Below are 20,892 nucleotides of genomic sequence, written 5' to 3'. Positions count from 1 at the left end.
AATGTAAAAGCGGCTTCTCGCATGAATAAACGCGTGGTAATCTTTGTTTCCACAGTGCCCATGGTTGCTCAAATAGTCGAGCACGGGCTATTCTTTGCTCCCGACGTGTTTGTTCAGGTATGTCCACTCGACACGCCGGCAGTTCGGATTTCTCTCTCTAACGCTCCTCCGTTCCTTAAGAACAAAGACCTGGTTACTGAACTAAACAAACTTGGTTCTGTCGTCTCTTCAGTTACTTTGGTTCCTGTACGAGGGAAAAATAACCGTTTAAAACACGTCATGTCCTTTCGTCGTTTTGTTTATATGATTTTACCGCGTGGTGTAACCTCTTTAAATGCGGTATTGCCCTTCAAGGTCGAAGGTCACACTTATCGGGTCTTTGTCTCCACAGAGTCTCTAGTTTGTTTTGAGTGTGGTCAATATGGTCATTTAAAAGACTCGTGCCCGAAAAAGTCCGCAGATAGAGCCACTAGCCTGAATGGTGATGAACAGCAGGGCTCTACTGAGATCGTTGTCGATGAGGTAAACAGTATGGGTGGTGCTGATGCAAACCCCATTGTAGACAAACAGAGAACCAGGAAAAGAACCCTCCCACCTTCTAGCGACCTCAACGAGCCTGATAATAAGGTCTTGGCCTGTCCTCCAACCTTCGCTCAAGTGGTTAGTGAAGGTTATGGTGGAGCGCGACCTCCTCCTCAGCAGTTTCCTCCAGTTGAGGAAATTGCTCAACCTCCCCCGCCTTCAGAATACTCTGAGGGTAATGTGATAAATGCTGAAAATGTATGTGTTGGCCAGACAGCACCTGAGTCTCTCCAGTGTTCTGAGGGTAAACCTCCATGTGAGGTTGAGCCTCCATGTGTGTCCCCTGATGAAGCTTGTGTTGATTGTGCCACCCCTCCCTCTGTGGGGAGTGGTGAGTGTGTTGGAACTAGTGATCTGTCTGTGGAATCCTCCATTGAGGCAGCTGAGCCTTGTCAAGCTCATGGTCAGCAGGGCGATAGTGCTGAAGTCTCAGATTTTCACGTCGATGAGCCTGTTGCCTCAGCAATGGACTCTCAATGCAATGATTGTGACTCTGATGGGGGTTCTTCCGTTGCCTCACTGAGTGATGGTGAGGCCGACTTCTCATCGGAGCATGTCTCTGGAGGCTCCGTCCCTCCTGCTGAAATCGTGGATTTCCTACAAAAAACTTACCGTAAAAAGCGCGTGAAAATCTGCGATTTCTTCGTTGATACTCACGCCTTCATTAGTGGGGCTCAGGAAGTTGTACAACAATCTGCGGCCCTTCATATTTCTGATCAATCACTGAAAAGACTGAAGAGGTACCTTGTCACAGCAAGGAAAGAATTAAACCTGTAATGGCTGTGTTGCTGCCTATGTTTCTATGAACATAGCAAGCTTGAACATTAATGGTGGGCGCAGTCAGCTGCGTCGGTCCCAAACTGTGCAATTAGCCAGGAGGGAAAAGATTGATGTACTTTTATTGCAAGAAACCCGTGCCACTGCATACTGCATGGCTGATTGGCAGCAACAGCTGATTGGCACTTGGTTTTTTAGTAATACAGATTCTGTGAGTGCGGGTATTGCTTTTTTTGTCAGTTCACGTTTGTCTGTCTCCCCCCCCATCTTTAAGGAAATCGTACCAGGCTATCTAGCCTCTGTAGAGCTTGAATACAATCAGCAACGATTTATGTTTGTTAACGTCTATGCTCCAAGTGATAGCACAGATAGAGGAACTTTTTTTAATCAGTCCTTTAATTTCCTGAGACACCTCTCTTCTGATACGTTGTTGTGCTTAGGGGGTGATTTTAACTGTACTTTAAACCCAACTTTAGATAGGAACAGTGCAGAGCCACATCCAGCTTCAAGTAGGCCTCTTTCCAGTATAACTTCGCGGCATGACCTCAACGATGTATGGCGGCAACAACACCCAAACCTGCAGCAATTTAGCTGGTGTCGGGTTTTACTAAATCATCTTTCACTTGCTCGTCTTGACAAATTTTATATTCCTAACTCTGCTGTCAACCTTGTGACATATACGGCTATTGTCCCTTCAGGCTTCTCTGATCATTCTTTGGTAAAACTGTGCTTTTCCTTTCCTCGCTTCAAACGCCGCACCCTGTATTGGTCTTTTAACACCTCACTTCTGAGCGATCCTTTCTTTAAATCATCCTTTGTGGTTTTTTGGGACAAGGTTGTGGATTTCCAACATCGTTTCCTAAATCTCTGTCAGTGGTGGGACTATGCTAAAGCGCAGATCCGTGTTTTCTGTCAGCAATACAAAACCAATTGCTCTCAAAGTAAACAATTATGTATTGATGCCTTGAAACAAGAAATTCTACGATTGCAGGAAGGTGCTGAGGTCCTCAGTGATGAAAGACGGTGTCAACTCCTCTTTGAAAAACAAACTCTGCTTAAGGAATTAATTCAAGAAAATGGTATTGGTGCCTTAGTCAGGCTGAGAGTTAATAGTTTACTGTCGTCAGACACATGTTGTAAAGATTTCTTTAAGTTTGAGAAGACGACGAAGGCGAGCCAGCAAATGCTTAGTCTTCGGGCTAGTGATGGGCATATTCTTAGTGATAATACGGAGATTGTTCACTTTGTTCGGTCTTATTTTGAGAATGTGTTTTCCTTTAAGCCCAATGATGTGCCTGCAATGCAGAATATTACGACCAATTTACCGCAGATAGATGAGCATCAACGGCATGTCTTGGATGAGAACATTACTCTCGGTGAACTTAAAACTGCGCTCGATGGCCTTGCTGATCATAAGGCTCCTGGTTTTGATGGGCTACCAGCTGAATTTTATAAAACCTTTTGGGACATGCTTGGTCCTGCTTTGCACTCAGTGTTTTTATACAGTCTGCGTGAGGGATTGTTACCCCTTAGTTGTCGGCGTGCAGTTGTTTGCCTTATCCCTAAGAAAAACGACCTGCAATTGATACAGAACTGGCGTCCAATCTCTCTTCTCTGCACAGATTACAAGATTTTTGCCAAAACGCTAGCTAACCGTGTAAAGACTGTTCTAAGCACAGTTATACATCAGGATCAATCGTACTGTGTTATGCACAGATCTATGCACGATAACATTTTTTTGGTACGAGACCTGTGGGATGTGTGTGCATTTCAACAACAACATACCGGTCTCTTTTTTATTGACCAAGAAAAGGCTTTTGACTCTGTTAATCATGAGTATTTGTTTCACATTTTAAAGCAATTTGGTTTTGGGGCATCCTTTATTTCATATGTATCCTTATTGTATAATCACATTTTTAGCTTGATCAAAATCAATGATGGTCTCTGTTCACCTTTGCGGATTGGGAGGGGAATTCGGCAAGGCTGTCCCTTATCTGGAATATTGTACTCTCTTTGCATTGAGCCCCTTTTGATTCGTTTACGATCTTCTCTTATGGGATTTTCAGTGACTCCCTCAGAAAATCCCGTTATAATTTCGGCATATGCTGATGATGTATGTGTTGCTGTTCGCAGCAGTAATGACATTGCTCTGCTATTTGAGTGCCTACGGGTTTACTCTCAAGCATGTACAACGCAAATTAATTGGTCGAAATGCAAAGCAGTTTGGGTCGGCGGTACGCCACCTTCTGCCCTTCCAATTCTCCCTATGAATTTGACATGGGAAAAAGAAGGTGTGAAATACCTCGGTGTTTACCTTGGAACCCCAGGCTTTGTCAAAAGGAATTGGGATGGTTTGCTCCACAAAATCAGCAACAAATTAAACAGATGGAGAGGAATTTTGTCGACCTTGTCTTTCCGAGGTCGTGCACTGGTCATTAACAACCTGGTGGCCCCTCTCTTATGGCATAAAATGATTGCCTTGCAGCCACCTGCAACGTTGGTGTCGTCAATCCAAAAATGTTTACTTGACTTCTTTTGGGATGGCAAACACTGGCTAAAGCCAGAGACTATTTGCCTCCCACTGGCAGAAGGTGGTCATGGGCTTGTGGACATTCTTTGTCGGGTGATGGCCTTCCGAGTCTCCACAGCTCGTCGTTTTATATTTCTGGAGGCCTTGCCCTGGAAATCGACTGCAAACTGTATACTAAAACAAGCCGGCATGCTTGGGTACAATTGTGAACTCTTCTTCATGGAGCTGCAACATGTCGATGCTTCGCTGCTCCCTGACTTTTACCAAGATGTCTTGAACGTCTGGCGGTCCATTTCAATAACTCGCCAAATGGAGACATACAACAGTGAAAGGTTCCTCCGGGAACCCCTTTTCTACAATGCCCTCTTTCCTGCTATTCCTCGCTCACGTGCCTTTGTGCAACGTTTTGTGAGTGCTGGCGTGAAAACGACTCGGGACCTTCGTGACTGTAACAGGAACAGTTGGTTCTCCGCAGGACATCTTCAAGTAAGAACTGGCATCAGATCTTTGAGGAGCGTAGCCAAGGTCCTACAGGAAATCCTGTGTGTTTTTAGGCACCTGGGCCTGAGCTCAACCGCCAACATTGGTGACCACCGTACACCACCACAGATCTGTGCTAGCTCTAGCCTGCCAGCTGATAGCACCACAACATCTATCTTGCTATCCTCATCGCCACTTTCCAGCAAGGATAAAAAGAGACTGTATCGTTTGTGTATCTCAGTTCGGTTTCCCTCGTTACAGCCTCTTTCTTTTGGGGCTCGATGGAAAGAGAAACTGCCTTCTGGGTCTCCCTCCCATCCGCAATGGTCTGCAATGTATGTTTCACCGATTGTTAAAAGGACTGGTGATATTGCTTGGAGACTCGCCCATATGGTGTTGCCCTCCAATGTTTTATTACATCGTTTTAATGAGGATAATTCAGTGGAATGCCCCTTTTGTATGATTTCTGAAGACCTTTTCCATGCTTACGTAGATTGTGCAAGACTCTTTCCCTTCTTTGGTTTTTTATCAACTTTTTTTAATCGTATGAACTTTTCTTTTTCTACACGTGTTTTTATCTTTGGAACACCACTTAGTTATAAAAAACGCTCTGAGACTGCTCTTGCTAATTTCTTAATTTCTATTGGAAAATTAGCAATCTACAAAACAAGAAAAGCAAAGCTCCTGGCAAATGCTGATATTTTATGTGATGTGGTAATTGTGTTTAAGGCTCTAGTCATGGCAAGGTTATGCATGGAATTTTCTTTTTTCCAAATGAAAGATGATTTACAAACCTTTGTGGGAAAATGGTGTGCAAAGGGTGGGTTTTGTAAACTTGATCATGGTTTGTTAAGTTTTTTATTTTAGTGTTTGGTGTTTTTATTGTTGTTGTTTGGCTGCACATGTTTTGAATTGTGGTGACTTTATTATTTGCATGACTTGTATGGGTTTCTTACCTTTATAATAAAAGAGCTTCAAAAGTCAAAAGTCTCTCTCTGCTATGCTAGTAAAAGTGACTATCATTTGAATATATTCCGCTAAGTTATGAATAAAAGAAATTATGATTTAGAGACTGAATCATTTTTTAACACTTGTCAACAGATACATGATGGTGAGAACATACAAAAGGAAGACAGAGAGGGGCAATTATGGCCAAAGCAACTTGTCTGCAGCCTTGACAGCAGCAAGCGAGGGACTTCCACTCATTCGTGCCAGCAAGGACTTTGGTGTTCCGGCACGTACCCTACGAAGGCACAGAGACCAGCAAGTAGCAGCACCTGGTGTGCTGAATTTTGGGAGATATAAGAACGCCCTTCCTCCTGAGATCGACGCGCAGCTGAAAGCACATGTAACGATGCAGAGGCGACTGTACGGTCTGAGGATGCGGGACATGCAGCGTCTAGCGTTTGATGTTGCTGAGAAGGCTCAAATTAGCCACCCTTTCAACAGAGAGTCCCGGATGGCAGGAAAGGACTGGGTCCAGAACTTTCTCTCCCGTCACGACCTCACCCTCAGGCAGCCTCAAGCAACCAGCATAGCGCGTGAATGTGAATCCACCCCAGCAAATCCCTCAATCTGTGTTGAAGACAGGCAAGACCAAGGACCATCTCCCTCACCTTCTTCATCTGACAACGGAATGCAGGTGATACCGACGTCTGGTGATGGCCGATGTTTTTTCCGCAGTTTAATCATTGGGATGGACTCAAAGTTACAAACAGCGGAGAGATCAGAGCATGGATCATTGAGAAATCAGGTACTAGAGATGTTTGAGAAGAGTCAGGCAGATGGACTTCGCGCAAAAGTTATTGCACACATGTGTGAAAATTATGATGACTTCAAAGACCTGGACGTCGAAACCATCAACGCCGACCTGCCCAGATGGCTCCGATACTCATCCATGGAGCATCGAATCGATGCCATGTCGGATCCATTGTCCCTGCCGGGCAAGCTGGAGATCACCGCCACCAGCAAAGTCCTTCAAAAACAAATCATAGTTTACAACTGGGATAACGTTGTGGTTCAACGTTATGGAGACGTTGACAGACACCACCAGCCCCTGATGGTGCAGTTCACCAGTGTTGGTCAGGATGTCGGGCACTACAACTGCATCGTTCTGCCCAGCCTGCGACGAGAGCGACTAACACCAGAAGTTGGAAGTGAGGCGCCCACGTCACAGCCGCCAATCCCCCAGCCATCCACATCTTCTACTAGCACAATCTAGGGAAATAATCCATGGGCTTTCTCCGCTGCCCAAAATATCAATCAAGAGGCCAAGAGCCAGAAAAACAGAGTCAGCAGCCGTGCTGACCTCTTCGCCATACAAGGCAGCACTAGAAGAGAAGCAGGCAAAGAAGAACCCCAAGAAAAACTCAGACAAAGCACTAGAAGAGACGCAGGCAAAGAAGAACCCCAAGAAAAACTCAGACAAAGAACAAAAGCAGAAGAAGAGAGTGCAGCAAACAAACCCCACAAACGGCAAAACGAGGAAGCAAGGAGAAGAGGAAGAAACAAGTGAGGAGGAAGACTGGCCTTGTCTTATATGCTGTGAGGAGTACAGCCATGCCAGACCCAGGGAGGTGTGGGTGCAGTGCCAGTTGTGCCTTCATTGGGCACATGAACAATGTACGCCAGGACTGGCCCAGTTCCTGTGCCCAAACTGCGAGTCGGATGTCTCGGACTGACATGTGCCCATGACTGTTTGAATTTGACCAAGTCACAATTCATGACATTTTGTATTTACAGTGAAATTTCCTCTATGTAGGAGACTATGTTTTTCTAGTCAGACGTTAGTATTATCTTCTTTTTATGTAATTCGGAAGTAAGGGGCAAAACGCTCACTTCTCAGGGGCAACACGCCCACAGTAAGCGTTTTGCCCCAACCTGGTGGGCGTTTTACCTCCGGCATGGGGCAAAGAGGCCAAAAATAAAAATTTCACTTGTTCTTTTTCGTTTTTTTCTATCTTGGTGTGATTGTGCTATTATGTAGCGCTAATGTGTCCTTATTGTTTGCATTTACTTTTAGTTCTCTATAGCTGCAACAGGAGCAGATATCAGCAATCTTGCTTAATGGGGGCGTCTTGCCCCACGCTACCCTATACACACACGAACACACACACACACACACACACACACACACACACACACACACACACACACACACACACACACACACACACACACACACACACACACACACACACACACACACAACACACACGGACACGATCGAATGCATTACTCCCTGGCGGGAGTAATAAATAAAACGGTGCAGGGATGTGATATTCGCTGCACGTGATGCGCAATGCATGCAGGGTGAAACAAATATCCACTTACATCCATATGATGTATAATAAATAAAGAAGGTATAAGCACACCTGATATTAGGTAAAAGGCTTCAGACTTTGGCACGCTCACGGGGCTGTACCGTCGAATAAACTGTCCCAACCCGTCAATTTTGATAGATTTTTATTAGTACCGTATTGTGGCGGACACGAAAGCTCACTGGCGTGAGGGCATCATTCCACGCACCAAGTGGGCGGCGGCCACGCCCGAGGGGTAGGCGTGGCCGCGGGATATACACCGGGTGCGCAGCCCGGAGCGCGCCAGTGCTACAGTTGAGCTCGTTTAATAAAGACTCTTAAACTCACCACGTTGTCCGCTTCCTTCTTGTTGTACAAGCAAGCGCGCATAGCACCGCGCTTCATTGGTGACCCTCCGACGTTCTGGTCAGCCGTCGCTGACCACCCGAATACGCCATCGCAATGGCAAACAACGCGGTCCATATGAAACTCCCCGAGTTCTGGGAGACGCAAGCCGAAGTCTCGTTCCTGCAGGCAGAAGCCCGGTTCCGACTTCGAGGCATCACGGTGGACGAGACCATGTACTGCCACGTGGTCGCTTCCCTCGGGCCCGGCACGGCCGCCCGCGTCCTGTCGGTCCTGAGGAACCCACCGGCCGACGGCAGGTATGAGGCGATCAAGCGTCTCCTCCTCGCCACGTTCGGCCTCACGGTGGACGCACAGGCCGACCGCCTCCTGGACCTCCCCGAGCTCGGTGACACACGACCGTCGGTCCGCATGGACCATATGCTGTCATTGATGGGCGACGAAACCCCGAACGCTCTTTTCCGGGCGTTATTTCGACGCCAGCTGCCGGCACGAGTCCGCCTCGCATTGGCCGGTTCTGTGACGACGGAACCCCGAGCGCTCGCTGCCGAGGCCGACAGGTTCTTCGCGGCTTTGGACGCGCAGGCGAGTTTTAGCGCGGCCGCCGCGCATCCCGAGGCTGACCCTGTGCTGATGCACCACACCTCGGGGATCCCGAGGCTGACGCATGCCGCGTGGCCGCCGCCACGCCCACCACCACCGCGAAAACCGTGGCCTCCGCCTTCGCCGCAAACCTGGTGCCATTTCCACGCCAGGTTTGGCCACAAGGCGAGGACTTGTTGCCCGCCGTGCTCCTTCGGCAAGTCGGGAAACTACAAAGCCGGCGCACGGTAGCGGCCCTGAGCGTCGGCCATTCCGGCAGCCTTCTTTTTATAACGGACACCTTGTCCGGGCGCCGTTTCCTATGCGATACGGGGGCACAGGTGAGCGTTATCCCTGCCTCTACGTCCGACAAGCACACCGCGGGCCGGGGCCCCGCGTTGCTTGCCGCGAACGGAACACCCATACGCACATTCGGGAAGCGCTGCCTCTCCCTGCGGTTCGGAGGGCAATGCTTCGAGTGGACGTTCGTAACCGCTAGTGTCCCCATGGCACTGCTCGGTGCGGACTTCTTCTGTGCACACGGGTTGTTGGTCGATGTGAAGAACAGACGTCTCGTCCAGGCTGAAACGTTCAGCTCGCTAGCTTGCGTGCTGAGCAGCTCGTTGAGCGGCTCACTAAGCGGCTCGCCAAGCGTCTTGCTGAGTGGTTTGGTCCCGGCGAGGTTAGTTTGTACGCTTCCGGCAGCGGACGACTTCACCCACCTCCTCGCGGGTTTCCCGGCCCTCACGCGGCCACCTTCTCGGCGTGGGCCGTCAAGCACGGGGTGGAACACCACAATCCCACCGCCGGGCCACCGGTCTACGCCCGGGCACGCCGCCTCGAGCCGACGAAGCTCGCGGTACCTAAAGCGGAGTTCGCTACGCTGGAGCGGCTCGGCATCGTGCGGCGCTCCGAGAGTGCTTGGGCATCGCCGCTCCACATCGTGCCAAAGCCCGGCGGGGGATGGCGACCGTGCGGGGACTACCGGTGCCTCAATGACGCCACCACCCCCGACCGCTACCCCGTCCCCCACATCCAGGACTTCTCCGCCCGGTTGGCGGGCATGTCCTTCTTTTCGAAGGTGGACCTCATACGCGGCTACCATCAGGTCCCCGTCAGGCCGGAGGACATCCCGAAGACGGCGGTCATCACGCCGTTCGGACTGTTCGAATTTCTTTGGATGCCCTTCGGTTTGAAGAATGCGGCTCAGGCGTTCCAGCGACTCATGGACAGCGTCTTGCGCGACTTGGATTTTGTGTACGTATACCTGGACGACATCCTCGTCGCCAGCGCGTCCCGCGAAGAGCACCTTCACCATCTCCGCACGCTCTTCGAACGTCTGGGCCAGTATGGCCTCATCGTGAACCCCGCCAAGTGCCGGTTCGGCGTCGCCGACATCGATTTTTTGGGGCACCGCGTCACCAGGCACGAGGCCGTCCCCCTACCGGCCAAGGTGGAGGCGGTGAAGGGGTTTCCGCGCCCCCGCACGATCAAGGGGCTCCAGGAGTTCCTGGGCATGGTAAACTTTTACCATCGGTTCCTGCCCCTCATCGCCCAGCTCCTGCGACCCTTGCACGAGGCCCTCCGAGGGAAGCCGGGCAAAGGTGACGTTACCTGGACCGAGCAGATGGACGCGGCGTTCGCAGGCGCGAAGCTCGCCTTGGCTAACGCCACCATGCTCGCGCACCCGGCGCCCGATGCACCGATCGCCCTCACCACCAACGCCTCGGACTACGCGGTGGGTGCGGTGCACGAGCAATGGGTGCGTGGTGCTTGGCAACCACTGGCGTTCTTCAGCCGGCAGCTTCGCCCGCCCGAACGCCGCTATAGTACCTTCGACCGCGAGTTGCTCGGGCTTCACCTGGCGGTCAGGCACTTCCGCCATCTGCTCGAGGGCCGTGCGTTCACGGCCTTCGTCGACCACAAGCCACTGGTCTTCGCGATGGGCAAGGTCGCCGAGCCGTGGTCGGCCCGGCAGCAGCGTCACCTCTCGGCCATGTCCGAGTACACGACGGACATCCGGCACGTCGCGGGGAAGGACAACCCGGTGGCGGATTGCCTTTCCCGGTCCGTCGCCCACGCAGTCCACCTTGGCATCGACTATGTCCGGATGGCGGCGGACCAGGCCGCCGACCCCGGCATCCAGGCCTTGCGGACCGCCGTCACGGGCCTCCGTGTCACCGAGGTGCCGTTCGACGGCGCGGCCCTCTTGTGCGACGTCTCCCTCGGCGGCCTCGCCCCATGGTGCCCGTGGGCTTGCAGCACCAGGTGTTTGACGCCATCCACGGCCTGTCTCACCCGGGCACGAAGGCCTCCCAGAGGTTGGTCGCCGACAAGTTTGTCTGGCATGGCCTCCGGAAGGCCGTCCGCGGCTGGACCAGGACGTGCCTCGCGTGCCAGCGCGTGAAGGTGCACCGGCACACCGAGGCCCCATTGGCCCCGTTCATGGTGCCGGAACAAAGGTTCGACCACGTACACGTGGACCTGGTGGGACCTCTGCCCCCCTCGCGGGGTTTCACCCATGTCCTGACAATGGTGGACCGCACCACCCGGTGGCCGGAGGCCGTGCCTTTGGCGGTGACGACGGCGGCGGGCGTCGCACAGGCGTTCATCGCCACCTGGGTCGCCCGGTTCGGCGCCCCCTCGGACATATCGTCCGACCGTGGCCCCCAGTTCACCTCGGAGCTCTGGGGGGCGGTCGCGCGGGGGCTCGGGGTCCAGCTGCACCGAACCACGGCCTACCACCCCCAGGCCAACGGCCTCTGCGAGCGGTTCCACCGCTCGTTGAAGGCCGCGCTCCGGGCCACCCTCAGCGACGGCGGCTGGGTCGACAGGCTCCTCTGGGTCCTGCTGGGCCTCCGGACGGCGCCCAATGACGACCTGTGCGCATCCGCGGCGGAGTTGGTCTTCGGACAACCGCTGCGGGTGCCGGGCGAGTTCCTCCCCGACCCCATGACACCATGGTCCGCGGCGCAGGAGCGCTCCGCGCTGCAGGAGACAGCCCGGAGGTTCGCCCCGGTGCCGACGGCGCACCACGGGCACCCGCCTATGCACGTCGCCCCGGAGCTTCGCACCGCGGAGTACGTCTTCGTCCGGCACGACACCCACCGGACACCACTGCGGCCCCCGTACGACGGGCCTTTCTGCGTGCTGGAGACCGGGGTGAAACACTTCACCTTGGACATCGGCGGTACTCCCGACCGCGTCTCGGTGGATCGCCTCAAACCGGCCCACCTCGACGTGGACCACCCACCGCCGGTGGCTCGGCCCCCGCGTCGGGGCCGCCCCCCTGCGGGGGGACCCCCGGCACCGCCCAGGCCCGCCGCCCCCCAGTCCTGCACCCATCCCGGGTGCAGCCGGAGGCATCCCAGCTGGCATCCCTGCACCCCGGACGCCGCCGGTCGCCAGAGGGGGCTTCGGCCGGGTCATCCGTTTGCCCCGCAAACTGGCCCTCCAGGTGCGTGGGAATTCTGGGGGGGCGCGTGTGGTGGACACGAAAACTCACTGGCGTGAGGGCATCATTCCACGCACCAAGTGGGCGGTGGCCACGCCCGAGGGGTAGGCGTGGCCGCGGGATATACACTGGGGGCGCAGCCCAGAGCGCGCCAGTGCTACAGTTGAGCTCGTTTAATAAAGACTCTTAAACTCACCGCGTTGTCCGCTTCCTTCTTGTTGTACAAGCAAGCGCGCGTAGCACCGCGCTTCAGTATCTAATATTGCAGTTGGGGCGTTGCAGTCGATTTGCAGTTGGGGCGTTCTCACGGGATTTTGTGGAGGTAATAAGGGCATCTTAACCTTTACAAACACGTATACACTGCCGGTGTCATGTTAACGACGTGATGTTGAAACTGTGTATGATAGGCCTACCTTTTACAAAATGATCTGACATGTTATGAGTTATGACAGTGTATTTGCCAATTTTAATCACCAATTTTAATCACTGCTTTTAATTTTAATTTGTTAACATGCATCACGTGCAACAATCCCTATCTTGAATTTTTGTTGAAATCCCGGCTTTACCAATACACTCTGAAAAAAATTGCTCATTTGAGATGAGACATGTACGAACCTGTCAGAGATGATGCATCTGCCCTATGCGAGTCCCGGGCTCAGCTGGCTCAGGCTGACAGTACCTGGTATGGGCCCCTTGTCCAGGGTAACAGATCCCCACTGCCTTGTGGGGGAAGCCTCTTTAAGCTAAGACTATGAGGGCACTCAGATATCAAAACGAAACCTGTGGGTCAGCCTGGGCAGCGCTACACCGTGGACAAATGTGCCCATTAAAGTCAGTGGTAGCACCAATTTAGGCATCACTGCGCAGCATTTGCAGATAGCTGTGTCCACTTTGGACATCAATGGCAGCCATCATCATACCGACCTGGCCAGTCTGCTGCGCTGCGCTTTTGTGCATCAGACTAGACATTGCATTTACTGCACCTGCAGCCAACGGTGCTCATTCATAATAATAGAGAGTGGGAGAGGGGCAGCACACACCTCTATCACTTTAATCACTTCTCTGTGCAGGTTTTTCCCTTCATTGGCACCAGCTCATCTTTGAAAGTTTCCCCTTTCAAAATTTGTTTATGCCAGCCAGCTGGGGGGCTGTGATGGCAAGATTTGGATGTGGGGTCCGACCATGGGTGTTGTGGTATGTCCAGGGCTCCATGGGGGGGTTTGGTGGAGTATGGCATCCCTTGTCCATCGGGGCGCCATCCGAGCAAGTGTCTCAGGCCAGCAGGATCGCCGGACCCTTGTGGGGGTTAAGACCTCCTGTGGATCCGAGGTGGTTTCTCACATGTACCTGGGATGGTGTATTATGAGGCCCACTAGGGGGCGGTGTTGTAGGTTGTGCTTTGGTGGCGGCACCACGGAATGCCAACAAGGGCCTGATGTCCTGACCGTCCAGGCATGCGGACTGGCAGCCTCTCCCTGAGACTCTGGGACGGCCAGCATGTGGTGACCTGCCATGCTGTGCTGGTCTATGAACGCGGGTCGAACCACATGGACAGGAATAATATAGCCCACCGGACAACCATTGTGGCATCTGTGGAACGTGATGGTGTGAGCATGATCTTCCACAGATGCTCTGTTGTGATTTGTGGATTCTCGGCTTGGGAAAAGAGCCATGGGTTTGATGGAATCTGGAAATTTGTAACGAGCCGAGCATATGGGGCCATGTTCGGCTGGCATGTGTATGGAGAAGAACCCTTCTTTGGTGAAGATAGTGAAATGTGGAAAAATTGGCATGGGTAATCTGAGAGTTAGATGTAAATTTAAGGGTGAATTTTGTGAAGAGGCCATGGTGGACAATGCACAGTGGCACCATTATTGATCCAGGTGTGTTAGACCAAAGTGTTGGAGGCTGGGACAAAAATGGATAGAGTAGTAGGACACAGCCTTCAACTGGCTGCGGGGGCGATGGCGCCAATATTTGTGACGCGAGGTGTGGAGATGTAGTTGGGTAGTCGGGAGGTCAACGTGGTGTTATGGGTGTCCGACGTGTGTGGACCTTGTCTTCTGGATTGAGTCTCCTAGGGGAGCATGGCTGTCGACTAGACCCTTGCCGTGGTCAAGTGTGGGTGGGCACTGGGGGCTGCATGTGATTTGACTGGGGGATGTGAGAGGTGCAGGGGATGTGATGTGGATGCCACGCACTGCAACCGTGCTCCCCAGGTCCGAGGCCTTGGGAATGGGGGAGTTGGCAGCAGGTGCTCACCATATTGGTCAGCTGGGGTTAGTAGAGCCATGTTCCTTATGGGCACTCATTGGCCATGTTGGCGTTTCTCCTGCTCAACTTATCCCAATGGCCCTTGCACGGTGGAGGGGCAGATCTGTCGTAGCCAAGGGTAGTCATGTAGTAAAGGTCACCGGAGGAGGCGGATCCACATACTTGCCAGTACTGTCGGATATAAGTAAATTTGGTGGAATTTGATAGGCCCCACGGGATAAATTTGGGATTCAGTAGGGTGGATAGCACTCTTGGACCCGACTAACCTGCAACTACCTGCACATCAAGGAAAGGTAAGAGGCCTTAATGTTTACTGTCTCAGGCTTCGGTACTTGCTCACAAATTGTGACACGAGTAATTTGGAATTTGGGGCGGGTGAGAGTGATTGCATGGCCGGTGAGGGGATTGGAACGTGTGCCACAAAGAGTCTTGTCGGTGGCGTTTGTTTATGTGTAGAGGTTTTTGTGTTTTTGTGTGGTCGTTAGGATGGAAATTGAGCATGAATTGTTTGGAAATTTTAAATGTGAATGGGGATTTCACATGTAAGCAGGCCATGGCAGCACCTTTTTTATGACATCTTTTTTTGAGAATATGTGGTTGAGAATGGAATGGCAGCGGCGGAGGAAATATTTTTGTGGATTTGTTGGGTGGGGAAGGTGTGTGTGTGTCTGCAGGTGCAGATCAAGCTCCGGAGGAGCGGTGACTGTGGCCCCCTCTGCGGTAATTGCCCCTGACAGCCAGTGGTGTCTGGAAATTGGAAATTGGGAGTCCGTCGGTGGTGGGGTCTGTTTGGGCGTCTGGCGGTATGGAGACCCCGGGCGACCCGTGAGGCTGTGTGAAAGCCTGAGGCGTGGAAGCCTGGTGTGGATTGGAGACCTCCCCGGTGGGATGACAACGTAAGGAGCTGTTTGGCTGCCATGGGGCCAATAATTAAAGGGGGGGGGGGGGGGTGGTGAATAAGTCGTAAGTTGGGGGACTTGTTTTTGAATTGCGGGCACCACAGCCTGAAGCGCCCCCACAATCTTGCTTGTACGGTACCTCCCCGCTGCCTAGTAGAAACACACACATGTGTAATGACATATATGCCATGGTCTTGCAGGGTGGTGAAATACGTGCTTTGATGATTTTTAAAATGTGTATGAATGGTTATGGATTTGTGTGAGTGAATGTGGGCAAAATCCACCGAGTCATGTCACTCACCTGTAACACCAGGACAGGGCCCGCGGAAATTTGGGTACATTGGGATGGCCCCGCAGGTAACGTTGTGTATTGTGGCATTCACCGAGGGAAATGGTCTCTAGACTGGGGTTGTACAAATGTTTTGAATTTTTTCACTGATGGTTAAGGTTTTGAGGTTAAGGTAGTTTTTACGTGTTGTTGATTTTCTTCCTGCCCCAGGAGTTAGGAGCTAGGACTTCAAGTTTTGTAAATATTTGAAATATGAATTGTTGCTTAAGGGGGGAAGCACGATAAGGAGACTAGGTAAGTAGCTATGGCTCGCTTCCCACAGCCCTCCTGATTTATTTCATTGGCTAATTAAGTGAGAGTCGGTAAGTGTTAAGACTGGATTGGTAGCACCTACAATGAACCTTGCGGGAGCTACAGTTCTACGGAAGGGAGCTGTGTTGCGTTTGTGGGGGAGGGGGTAGGGATACCTAATGCCAGGTAGATTGTATAGATTAGTGTGCTCCGACTGTCGTGAAGAAGAAGAAACCTCGATGTATCATAAGTAGGAAATTTATGTAGACCGGATGTCGGGTAAGCTTGTATCTTCGTCCCCATCAGAGGGGTGGAGCTTGTTAATTAGCGAGAGATTATGGGTAATTAAGTCCCTGTTTGTAATTGCCTCTGTAAGCTTTTCCTGTGTTCCTTATGACACTGCACTACAGACACCTAGCCAGAAATCGGCCATTAACCACACTAATTAAAAACCAACCGGAAACCAGGCATGAAGCATTACCACTGATAACACCAACTTGGTGAGCGCAGAGGCACAAAAGCTCAGTGAAGCCACGCCTCAAAGAGCAGTGATTGGTCAGGGATTTGATTGACACATGGACTGGTAAGATGGGACTATGGGATTGGTGAAGCAGGCACGGATGACGTCAGAGCCACGCATACAAAATATCTGAAGCGGAGGACATTAGCCCTTCTCGTCCCTTCTGATTGCGGATCCGATAGCAAACGGTCGCATTTTGATCTCTCTCAGCATCGACATTTTATCTCTCTCGGCATTGACATTTTCTCCCTCTCAGCATCGACATCCTCTTGGTTCTTCTCGTTTTGGAACTGGTGGTGAACAGTCATGTGCTGACATTCTCTCTTACCTCTTGGGTCCGGACTTTGTAGGTGAATGGTCGCTATTGCTCTTGCGCAAGGAAGCTTCATCGCGAACGGTCATGTTCTGACATCTTGCTAGTGGCCGTGAAGAGGAGGAACTGCGGACGGAGAGCTGCGGTTTCCGTGCAGAGATCGTGAGGACAAGCACGGCTGGAAGAGCGAGCTGCACGCCAAGCTCGTTCACTTCGTGCGGGAGGCCTACTTCACACCAACGAGTGCGTTTCACGCGCAAAGACGCCAAGGCCTCAGACGATTTTGACGATTCCCGACGAGACACCCTAGCCGATTTGAGCTAAGTGCCAAACAAAGAACACATATTTATTTTCCAATTGTTTTATCCTTTGTCTGTTTACGAGTCTGTGTGGGGGCACTCCAATTTAGGAATATAGTTTTATTCGGCCGTGTTTTATTTTGTCACCGGCATTTTCTTTAATAAAACTGGTATTTTTGTACAGTTTAAATTCGGTGTTGTGCAAGTTGATTTATTGCAGGTTTGAGGACTGCCGGTGGAATCCGTGAAAGTAAGCGCTCTTCGGTCTCTTCTCCCCCACGTGTATTCTCCGCTATATTTTTACTGAACGCCTCGGAGTGTTAAGCTCGTTTGGTCATCTGTGGCACCCTGCGGTGTTCACCATGGGGTAGTCACACGACAATATAGTAACAGCTGCACATCTTCAATGACAGTCACACTGCCCGGAGAGTATGTGACAAAAAGATCTCCATATGCTCTCTAAAAATGAAAGTCTGCATGGTATCTGAAAGCAAATGAAAGTCTGGCAGCCAAGTTAATTAAGCGCGAATTGATGTTTCAGAACATGACCGTGGCACATCTGTTGACATGATTGGGATGACCAAGCCTATCAGTGATCCGCTTTTGTTGTACTTTAGCGTGAGCACAATCTGCCTGTCAAACAGATTAATAAGCCAATTTCACTAAGCACTATGGAGCCGCTCCCAACGAACACACAAAGTTTCACCAAAACGACCATGTTTTAACAGGGAGAAAATTGGGAGGAAGAGGACCATGGACGTACAGCAACGATCACAATCGTTAACAAATTATAATAAATAAATTACACACAACACTTTCTTGGAACCACATTGGCTTAACAAGTACGCCTTATCTATCCTTTTGAAACACTGGATAGAGAAAGGAGAAGACGAGGCAAAGAGAGAAAACCTGCTCCATCCATTCAATCCTGATGCACGTGGTATAGTGTCCTTGTTTGGGTGTGCACGGACTGGTGTGGGATGGTCCTTATAGCACCCAGCATGCTTTTCCAGCCACATTCACACGACAATAGCTCTCCAGTGAACCGCGACTTGCGCTGTCACGAAGCCAAACCAAGAACCACCGCACACTACATAACCATGAATGACCAGGCAAGAACCACAAAGTAGCAGGAAATTAGAACGGCACTCTATGATGGTGCGACGTTGACCGATATGCCTCTGCCCACATTATTACATCATTATACATACTTGTACCAAGTCTGACTTAGATCCCTTCAGTCGTTCATAAGTTATCGCAGTAGCATTTTTTTAAAATTAACATGACCTTTGACCTCTTGACCCCATAATCTCAGTTCATGTTTACATCGTGATATACTTGTACCAGGTTTGATTCCGATCCCTTCAGATATTCTAAAGCTATCACATTTTTACCTGACATGACCTCTGACCTTTGAGGTCTTGAAGCCATAATCCAATCGGTTCATCTTTGCATCATATATACTTGTATCAACTTTCTTTAAAATCCCATCACCGGTTCAAAAGTTGACCTGGTGACATAATTTATACTTTACATGACCTCTGACCTTTGACCTCTTGGCCCCAAAATGTAAAGACTTCATCTTTATATCATTATACATACTTAGATCCCTTCAGCCATTCTCAAATTATAAACCTACCAGCAGAGTACCCACCCTATGGGCGATCTTGTTCTAAGCATGCAACACGTTCTTCTGACACTTACCTTTATTTAATTTGGGTGGTGTATAAGCAACAGACCACTGCTTCAATCACTTCAATCACAGGAGTCAGTAGAAGACAGAAAACCCACCAACCTGCCTATGGTGAGAGAGTGAAAGGCCCTCAGAATCAGCGTCATCGCGGGAGTTATAATGATTCTAAAAGCTTTGGTTTCAACAGCGTAAAGCCGAGCTAGGTGTGAGGCAGGAGCACCAGCCCAGAGGGGAGAGCAGTACTCCATCAAGCTGTGGATGAAAGCCTTGTATGTGGTGAGGAGCTCAGAAGTGCCCAGAAAGGCCTTCGCAGGATGGAGGATGCCCAGTCGGCGACTGGCTTTGGAGGCCAGCTTAGAAATGTGGTTTTCTTATGAAATATCATGGAAGATGGAAAGATCCAAAAGCTTGAGGGATCAAACCTCTTTGAGCAGATTGTCGAGAAAGTAAATGGGAGGGTTTTCCAGATGGTCTTTTGCCTGGATTTGTTAGGACTGAAAGACATGTTCCAAGTCTTTGACGAACTTGTGATTTTTGCAGGTCTGAACAAAGTGAAGAGACTGCTGCCTGCCGATGTGAGGGATGAGAGATGGAATGACAGAGGGTGGAGTCATCAGCAAAATGATAAAGAGGATTTTCCAGAGAGTCTGAGACATCATTGATGCAGATTAGGAAAAAAAAACACGGGCCCAGAACACTGCCTTGAGGAACACTGGCCTGGACAGGAAGTGGAGATGAAAGATTTCCAATGAGAGCCACATGTTCACTATGACAGGAGAAGAGGTTCACTAACCATGAGTGGATCATGAGTCCGTGAGCCATGGATACCATAAGAAGAGAGTTTGGTGAGCAGGGCGGGGTGCCAGACTGTATCGAAGGCACGTGATAAGTCAAGGGAGACAGCTCTGATTTACTGTTTGGCATTGAGGACCCCCATCCATTGTTGAGACAGCAGAAGCAGCATGTCCAGAGTAGAATGACCTGGTCTGAATCCAAATTGATGATCGGAGATCAAGCCATTGGATAAGAGGAAGGATTTAATATCAGAAGTGATGATGGATTCCATGACTTTGCTGATGATTAGGAGCAGGCTGATTGGTTTGTAGTTGTGAGGATCTGTTCTTGCACATTTTTTGTGTAAAATGGGAATGTTGGTTGATTTACAAGCAGAAGACAGATGATCTTGATCAAAAGAAAGGATGAAGAGAACAGAGAGAGGGTGCGGTAGAGCAGCAGAGAAGGTTTTTAGGACCACCTAACATGACCTCTAACCTTTGACGTCGTGACCCCAAAATCTAATCAGTTCATCTTTACCTTATTATACATACCTGCACCAAGTTTGACTCAGATCCCTTCAGTTATTCTCAGGTTATCGCAGCAACGAAAACTATCACGGACGCATGGACAAATGGACAGACGGACGGAGGGAAGGACAGGCAGACGAAACACCCAAAAACATAATGGTCAAAGGTTTGAGACCACAATGAAGACTTTGCGGTGGAGGCATAAAAACATGATGTCGCAGGTAGGAACCACAAAGTATCAAAGAGGAACCAAGAACAACCACACACACAGTGTGTCTTTTTTTTAACGTACTTTTGGGCCCATCGGGTTGTCCGTGGTGTACGTCCATTGGCCGACACAGCCTGACAGATGATGATTGATGGCACGCGTCCATTGGCTAGCAAGTCAGTAACATTCCACGCCACAGAAAGTCCGATGGCCATAAGCCCCAGAGTGCTGGCGCTTCGTCTTGTGTCCTTGTGTTGACCCATGATTGTGCTTGTGGGCTATGCCAATTGGCTGTTTACCAGAGGAGAAACTCCTTGCAAGGACATATAACAATGGGGAAGGTTCAACAATATAGGAAGGGGGAAAAGGTGTGTTTTAGATACATACACTGGGGTTGGGGAGAGGTGGAGGTGAAATCATTCTAAACTTGTACTCGACACACTTTATCATTGTGACACAAGCAATGCCAAAGAGCAGATCAGTTAAGGTTGAGAGATGTTATTGGGTGTTGAAAATTGTATGTTAACTGCTTTTGGCATTGCATGGATGGAAAGGATGCACCCACACACATTTCTTCGAGAATTGTATTGAATTTATGTCTTTGTCTTTGCAATTTTTTGAATTTCTTTGTCTTTGAATTGCAAGTGGAAGGAAAATTTCATGTTTTTACGTGGACCGAAATGAAGAATATGATGAAGTAGGAGCCTCGGCGGTCGCTCGGTTAGACCAAAC

The sequence above is a fragment of the Myxine glutinosa genome, chromosome 6, assembly GCF_964187855.1.
Source record: "Myxine glutinosa chromosome 6, kmMyxGlut1.1, whole genome shotgun sequence".
NCBI classification, from domain to species: domain Eukaryota; kingdom Metazoa; phylum Chordata; class Myxini; order Myxiniformes; family Myxinidae; genus Myxine; species Myxine glutinosa.
Note: the sequence above shows the minus strand (reverse complement) of the source record.